The sequence below is a fragment of the Cucurbita pepo genome, chromosome 10 (genome assembly GCF_057944985.1).
Source record: "Cucurbita pepo subsp. pepo isolate OVF chromosome 10, ASM5794498v1, whole genome shotgun sequence".
NCBI classification, from domain to species: Eukaryota; Viridiplantae; Streptophyta; class Magnoliopsida; order Cucurbitales; family Cucurbitaceae; genus Cucurbita; species Cucurbita pepo.
In genome coordinates, this window is record NC_141807.1 from 13,973,070 (window position 1) to 13,981,018 (window position 7,949).

At 36.0% G+C, this 7,949-nt stretch overlaps 1 non-coding gene across 1 annotated transcript; it reads right to left on the reverse strand.

The window, feature by feature from the left end:
- Positions 1–5,248: 5,248 nt before the first annotated feature.
- Positions 5,249–5,321, reverse strand: TRNAA-UGC (transfer RNA alanine (anticodon UGC)). The gene has a single exon. It is a non-coding gene; the product is annotated as a tRNA-Ala (tRNA).
- Between the last annotated feature and the right edge of the window lie 2,628 nt (positions 5,322–7,949).

Genomic DNA, 7,949 nt, shown 5'->3' on the forward strand with positions numbered 1-7,949 from the left:
TATGTTCATTTCTCAAAAGATGAGCCTTTTATGTTCATTTCTCAAAAGATGAGCCTCAGAGAAAGAAAAATTCAACAGCAACCTTACTACTCCAAGATATATGTCTCAAATGGAATTATAAAACTTACACTAGAAAATAACTTTTCTTTTTTCTTCGAGTGCAAGAGGTCTCGAGTTCAATTCTCTGAATGCCCCTCCGAAAGAAAAAATAGACTAGCAACTAAGAATTATAGATCTACTAAAAAGGCATTTGGTTAGCAACTAAGAATTATAGATCTACTAAAAAGGCATTTGGTCTAAGTGGTATGATTATCGTTTTGGGTGTGAGAGGTCTCAAGTTAGAGAATATGAGAATAGAGAATGAAACATATTCTTGGCAAAATAAAGATCGTCTCGAGCCAGACTTCAAAAAGAGTATTATACAAATTGTTCTATTGTATTCTTTCTATGAACTTTTCATTATGTTATCCGTTTCGTCAAATAGGTCATTTGTTGTCACAATCCTTTTAAGGAAGATGCACCCAAATAACTGATGACGAAGTTTCAGAGAGCCATAGGCTCGAATCCTGTCACCTTGATGTGGTATTCTCAGGGGCCGAAGTGCAAAGCCCCGTAGTCTATCCGTGGTCAGGAAGGAAGGCATGTTGTCCGCTGTCGTCACATAGGTCATCTTTCGTCACAATCCTTTTAAGAAAGATGCACCCAAATAACTAATGAAGAAGTTTTAGAGAGCCATAGGTTCGAATCCTGTCACCTTGATGTGGTATTCTCACGGGCCGAAGTGCAAAGCCCCATTGCCTATCCGTGGTCAGGAAGGCAGGCGAACTGCGTACACTGAAAAAAAAAAAAAAAAAAGAAGATCTTCTTTTCTATCACACGTAGAATTGTCATTCTTTTGTCTTTTGAAACCCCTTACCTTATCAGTCATCAGGCAGGTTTTTGGTATCATATTTTGAGATAATTATTATGAAAAAGTTATTCCACTAGTGTGACTTAGATACCCTTTCTTTGTGGTATCAGTCATGCTATTTGAATAGCCTAAAGTCATCATAGCCTCTCCACCAGTTCCGAAGACTCCTTCGGCATCAATGTGTTCTAATGAAAGAGATCAGACCCTTTCCTGAACCAGAACCGGGCACAAAATGCCGAATGAGAAAGTCAAAAGCGAGCTCTTTTCGCGTATACGCAATCTTGAAACCCAATTAGCTCACGGACTGTCTCCTCAACCCTGGCAAGCATGAGTGCTTGGTAAGAGAGAATGTCGAATGAGAAAGACATTCGATTACGACAACATTTGCAACTACCAAAGTGCACTAAACCTAGTAGAGATCTTCGATATAACGATAATGGAACTTCAAGCCCATTTAATCAATCCGCTCTGTACCTTATTGTTGACCGAATCGGATGCACGTCAGGCCTAAATTCTCTCTCAGTCACCCGGAGACTAAAGGAAGATCAGATCCGAAGTTTACGAATCGAAGAGAAAGTGGATCTGAGTTCTACACGCTTTCATTTTCAAAAGCTTCGCTTGCCTACGGTACTTTATTCATGATGTGCAACAATACGGTCATCTCTCAGCCGTGTATAGAGAATTCCTTGATCATTTTCTTGGCGGATAACACAAATGAAATCGCTTCCCTGACCGCCCATCTTATGAGTCCATTATTGTCTTGTTGGTTTGTTGTATTATTCTATACCTCTCTCGATTGATAGAAAGAAGTTCGAGAGCTGGGAGGGCCTATCGTGAGGGAACTTTCCTTTTCACGGTAGGCAAAGGTAAAGCGGGAGCTGCATATGTCCACGGTGATCAAGGCAGTGTGACTCCTTCTTTAAAAGAGGTTGGTTTTATCGAAACTATTAGATCCGCTTTCGTTAAAGAAAAAATAGGAGTTCTTGGTTTGGCCGATGTCGATTCGTATGGCAATGTGGACTCGACTCAGGATGAGGATTCTGATTTTCATACTGCTGCTATGAGCCGAAAGAGCTGGTAAGCCATCTCGCTAAACGAAAGGAAAAAGCACGTACGGGTTGACCTTGTTACAAGGGGCGGGGGCCAGCCAAAGAAGGTCAGTCGGACTAGGTTAGGACCGTTAATCCGGTTCAGCTAGGTTCTTCCATGCGAGAATGTATGCGTATCGGTATAATCTTTAGGACCGGTTGCTTCCTCTTTTTGTTTATACGTTTGGAGAAACCTGCTAAGCCCGTCTTTCTTACTAGGTGTGATTCAATCTTTCAGCTCAAACATTCCTATCGTCCCATGGAAAAGGTAGGAGTACGACTACCTTTTCCTTTTCTTGACCGAGCCAAAGGGATCATTCAGTTTCTACCAAAAAGTTTGCTATCTATTAGTTGCCGTAATCGAATGTATTTCTCATTTCATGATAGCTCCTCCAAGAGCTTCCTGGTCCGTATTAGACGAAATCTTGGACTTCTATCGGACTTATAGCATTGCCTGGTGAGCTGGCTGTTTAGGGTTGGCCTTACAGAAGATCGAGCAGCCTTTCTTTCCCTACCTGGTATGCTTTCCCGATTGTCGTGCAACTAGCCAACTAGCCAAAGAGAGAGGGAGAGGGATCATGTGAATCAATTTGTATGTGCATTTTGTCCGTCTTGTTATAAGCTAAAAGTAAATTAATATAAAATAAGAAAATGTTGTAAAATTAAAATGAGATTGAGAAAACAACACAACATTAAATATAAAATAAAATAAAATTATAAGACCGTATTGTTCAAATTTATCCAAACAAAAAAAAAATGTTTGGGATACAATTACAAAAAAAAAAAAAAAAAAAAGTACAAAAAAAAATCAAACACAAAGACAGACTAACGCTACATAACAACCCCATCTGTGAGGGCACAACCTTTGAAGACTCCCTCATCTCAATGGTAAGTTCTATTACGAACCAATCCAAAATAATCACACCTGTGACCGCATCTCCTGACTTTAAACTGCTAGTCTAAACATGGTTTCGTCACGAAAGCTTTAGAGATAAATCTATCTTTACAAAAATATTTTTCTCTTAATTTATAATTAGTCATAAAAAGAAATAATTAGGTACAAATTTGGTCTAGAATTCAAAACTTTCAAATTTTACTGTTCCTTAACCAGATTCAAATCGGGATTCTTTAACTCCTAGTACCTTAAATAAAGTTGGTATCCTCTAATAAAACAAGAATTTCTCCTAAGATCATTAAATTCTTATGACTCCAGGCTCAATATCATTAATACAATTATGTTTTATCTTGAACACGCCGAACATGAAACTAAAGTGCATTCAATTTAACTCCATTTTATTGCCATCTTGAATGATGTGTAGGGTATATTCTTGATTCACCTTAAAGTTCTTGTGACATGACAGTTCATATTAGTTAAGCTCTTTGCAAAATCACAAGTTAAAAGACAACAACGATGAACCTAGGTCTATTAGTCAATTCAAAGACAATTTCTTTCTCCATCCTATCGATAATAATAGTTCAACTAAATCCATATTATGCAAAGAAACAAGTTTACGACTCATAAAAACAACTACCTAAATTATGTCCTAAAAATTTGAAAACATAAGTTGTAGTTGATAATTGCACAAAAATTTCCCTAAATCCATGAATTCATGTCCAATTAGTCAATCCTAAAGATTGTAACTAGCATATAGTAATTGAAGCTCCACATGAAGTAATTTAAAGTTCCCCTTACCTAACTAAAGTTCATCTCATCTTTAATGAAGCACGAATTGCACTGAAGTTCATGAAATGCTTATAGACTCCAACTCTGAGTACTATTAATGCAATTATGTTTCATATGAGTTTGTCATAAATGAAACTAAGGTGCATTCAATACAACTTTATTTTCTTGTCATACGAGGACAAATAGAAAAATTAAATCAAACAAACTGATGAACTAAACCCAATCAATCCAACCAAAATTGATTAGTTTGTTTTTTTTGTTGGTTTGTTGGTTTATTTGATAACCCTAGTATATTATAACAATTCAACTTTTCGTTTTATAGCCCTCCAACTACTAAGAGAAAAATATATTTTAGTAGAAGCTAAAAATATTAGGTGTTTAAGAAAAGGCATTTGGTTTAGTGGTATCTCACTTGGACTTGGGGTGCAAGAGGTTTTTGAGTTCAATTCTTGAAATGCCCGTATCTCTAAATCTTTTCTTATCTAAGGATTTCATATTCGAAATCAACCTAACTTCATATTCGACATTTTATACTTACCATCATGCTCTTAATACTCATAGTCTTTCTTAACATCCCATCCCAAGGCTTTATTCTCCGAGACAAATTCTACATCCGAGGACTTCACGTGTTTCCTGCAATACGACAAAATATGACCTTAATACATAGACCTAAGGCTTCATACATATGTTTCAAGTGGTATAACAAGGGCATTTGGTCTAGTGGTATGAAAGTTCGATTCTCAAAATGCCCCTTCAAGAGATTGTAGTATGAAAGACATTTACCAAGTAAATAAACATATGAAAATAACACAAGTGACACATATGTAAACTATGTTATTAATATTTTATTTCTATTACATCTTTCCTTATTTATGACATAATGAGCGGAGATATTTTTCATTTTCACAATTACTGATGACGGGAGGTTTAGGATTTTTTAATGTAAGAATCGTGGGGATTTAGCTCAGATGGTAGAGCGCTCGCTTCCGATGTGGAAAGTACGGAGATCGATACCTTGCATCTCCAAATGAATCGATCACTAAACTTATGAAATAATGAGTGGAGATGTTTTTTCATTATCACTAAATATATTATTCTATCTTTCCTTATTTATGAAATAATGAGCGTAGATAGTTTTTCATTTTTACAATTATTGATGACGGGAGGTTTAGGATTTTCTGATGTAAGAATCGTGGGGATGTAGTTCAGATAGTAGAGCGCTCACTTCTGATGTGGAAAGTACAGGGTTGATACCTTGCATCTCCAAATGAATCGATCACTAAGAATGGCATAGCCATAATGATATAATAATCCTTATATAAGTACCTACATAGCCATAATGATATAATAATCCTTATATAAGTATCTTTTCTTTTTCTCTCGGAGCCACCTTATACATAACATGTTAAATTAACTCATACTTCAAAAAATAATTTCTCTCTTTGGGAGATTCTAGCCATAATGATATAATAATCCTTATATAAGTATCTTTTCTTTTTCTCTCCTACCCACCTTATACATAACATGTTAAATTAACTCAAACTTAAAAAAATAATTTATCTCTTTTGGAGATGCAGGGTATCGATCCCCGTACCTCTCGCATGCAAAGCAAGCGCTCTACCATCTGAGCTACATCCCCACAATTTTTGCATCATAAAACCCTAAATTTCCCGTCATCAATAATAGTGAAAATGAAGAAATATTGCTACCCAACATGTCATGAATAAAGAAAAATTGAAAAGAAATAATATAATTAATAATAGATAGTCTTAATTTTGGAGATGCGGGGTATCGATCTCCATACCTCTCGCATGCAAAGCGAGCGCTCTACCATCTGAGCTACATCCCCATGATTTTTACATCATAAAACCCTAAATGTCCCATCATCAATAATAGTGAAAATAAAAAAATATCAAAATATTAATAACAAATAGTTTGGTTTGGTGATGCGGGGCATCGATAATTGTGAAAATGAAAAAATATAATAACAAAAAATACTTTCTTTTGGAGATGCGGGTTATCAATCCCCGTATAACTCACATGCAAAGCGAGCGCTCTACCATCTAAGCTACATCTCCACAATTTTTCCTTATTTATGACATAATGAATAGTGTTATTTTTTTATTTTCACTATTATTGATGACGAGATGTTTAGGATTTTGTGACATAAAAATCTTGAGGATATAGCTTAGATGGTAGAGCGTTTGCATCCCATGTGAGAAGTACTGGGATCGATACCATGCATCAACAAAGGAAATGATTACTAAATATATTAGTTTTTTTTTTAATTTTTCCTTATTTACGACATAATGAGCGGGGATCTTGGAATTGTTGGTGAACCAGGTTAATGAGTTTAACCGGTTAATCTTGGATCGTTGGAGCCCATGATCTATAGGTCCATTAGGTCCCTCTGCTAGCTCATATCGGACTAAACCATAGAACAGTGTGACGAGTGAGTTCGAAGTGTTCGAATTCAAATTAGGGAATATGCGCTACATATACACGTTATATTTAACCACATTTTTGTTTTATTTACGAATTAAACAAAAAGAGAGAATTTGAGATTATTTAAATATCTTAATCAATTATGTGCCGGAATTCATTGGGATTGGCATTTGAATTAATATTAAATATTAATTAAATAGTTTAATTAATCATTTAATGTTACTTTAATTTTAAAATAATTATTCAAATTAATTGTCGAATTAAAATGAAGAAAGTCAAAATGTTCACTTCATTTAATGGAAAAATCCACAAGTTTGGGTGGAATTTTGAGGTGTCCAAATTTGGTTTAACCGAACTTGCATGCTTGCCCAATAAACCCCACAAGTTTGAGTGGAATTTTGAGTGTCAAAATTAGGTTAACTCAAACATGCAAGCTTGCCACATAATCCCAAACATTTGAGTAGAATTTTTTGTGTCAAAATTTTGTGATCTCAAATTTGCATGAACATGCAAACATGACTCTTTAAATAGAGTGATGATGGTACATGGAAGGTCTTCTTCTTCTTGGTGAAAAACCTTGAGAAAAACCTCACACAAACACTCTCTTCACATATACAAAATTCCTCCCAAGTTTAGTCACTCATCGGATTCCACAATCCCGTTCTAAGGCCGGAGGATAGTGGAGAAGACACTAGTGGTTGTTCGAAACTGGTTCGTGAGGAAAAAGAAGTTTGAACTACAAAAGGTTAGTATCTAAACTCATTAAGTTTTAATACTTATGAACATGCTAGTTATTTACCATAATTGATGTTCTAAAAGTGCCTAAGATCCAAATTGCTTCCGCATGTGTTATATTAACACCATCAGCAAAACTATGGTAGTGCTCGAAGGTGAATGGTATAAAAAATGGGTCATGCACCACAAACTCATGGGAAGATCGTTGATGGAATCGATGCAATCGACGCTCCCCTAGATGGGTTGCCAATGAAAGACCTAACATTTGATATTGACTCTTTTGAAGAAAGAGCCACACAATCGAACAGCTCGAAACGTCGCGGTAGCCCTGAGAACTCTAACACGCACAGGGAAGGACGTGTAGAAGAGTTAGACATTAAGCAAAAGATTATGCTAAAACTCTTCAGCGATCTGACGAAAGACTTCAGGACATCAACACCAAAAATCCATTGTCGTCCAATGGATAGGATATCTAGCTTTCACCCAGAAGACCTAGGTTCGATTCTTGGCAATGGATTATTATTTTCTTACTTCATTTTATTTTACAGTTTCTATCTTAGATTAAAAAGACTTTTATGAACTTCGTACCTTTGTTAGAGTTATGTTATAGATATTTTGTTCAATTTCAAATGGTTAATGCGATAATCCAGTCGTTTTCGAGGTCTCTCTTGTTGAATGACATCATGGTTGAGATGAGCAGGTGATTCCAATGGTTAATGCGATAATCCAGTTGTTTTTGAGGTCCCTCTTGTTGAACGACGTCATGGTTGAGATGAGCTGGTGATTCAAATGGTTAATGCGATAATCCATTCGTTTTCGAGGTCTCTCTTGTTGAATGACATCGTGGTTGAGATGAGAACCCGAGTGAGTTTGACAAGTTGGGCTGTAGAGAACCACACCTCAAGCCAAGTTCATGTGGGCTTAACAAACTTAAAATCCAAGAACACAACCCCTTAAATGGAAACCGGGATGCTAAGGAATTAAAAAGCTTTATTTTTTTTATGTAAAACAATACTTGAAGGTTACTGGAACTTGCTCATAGAACCTAAGAGTTACGTTGGTCACAATGCATCTCATGGACGATGCA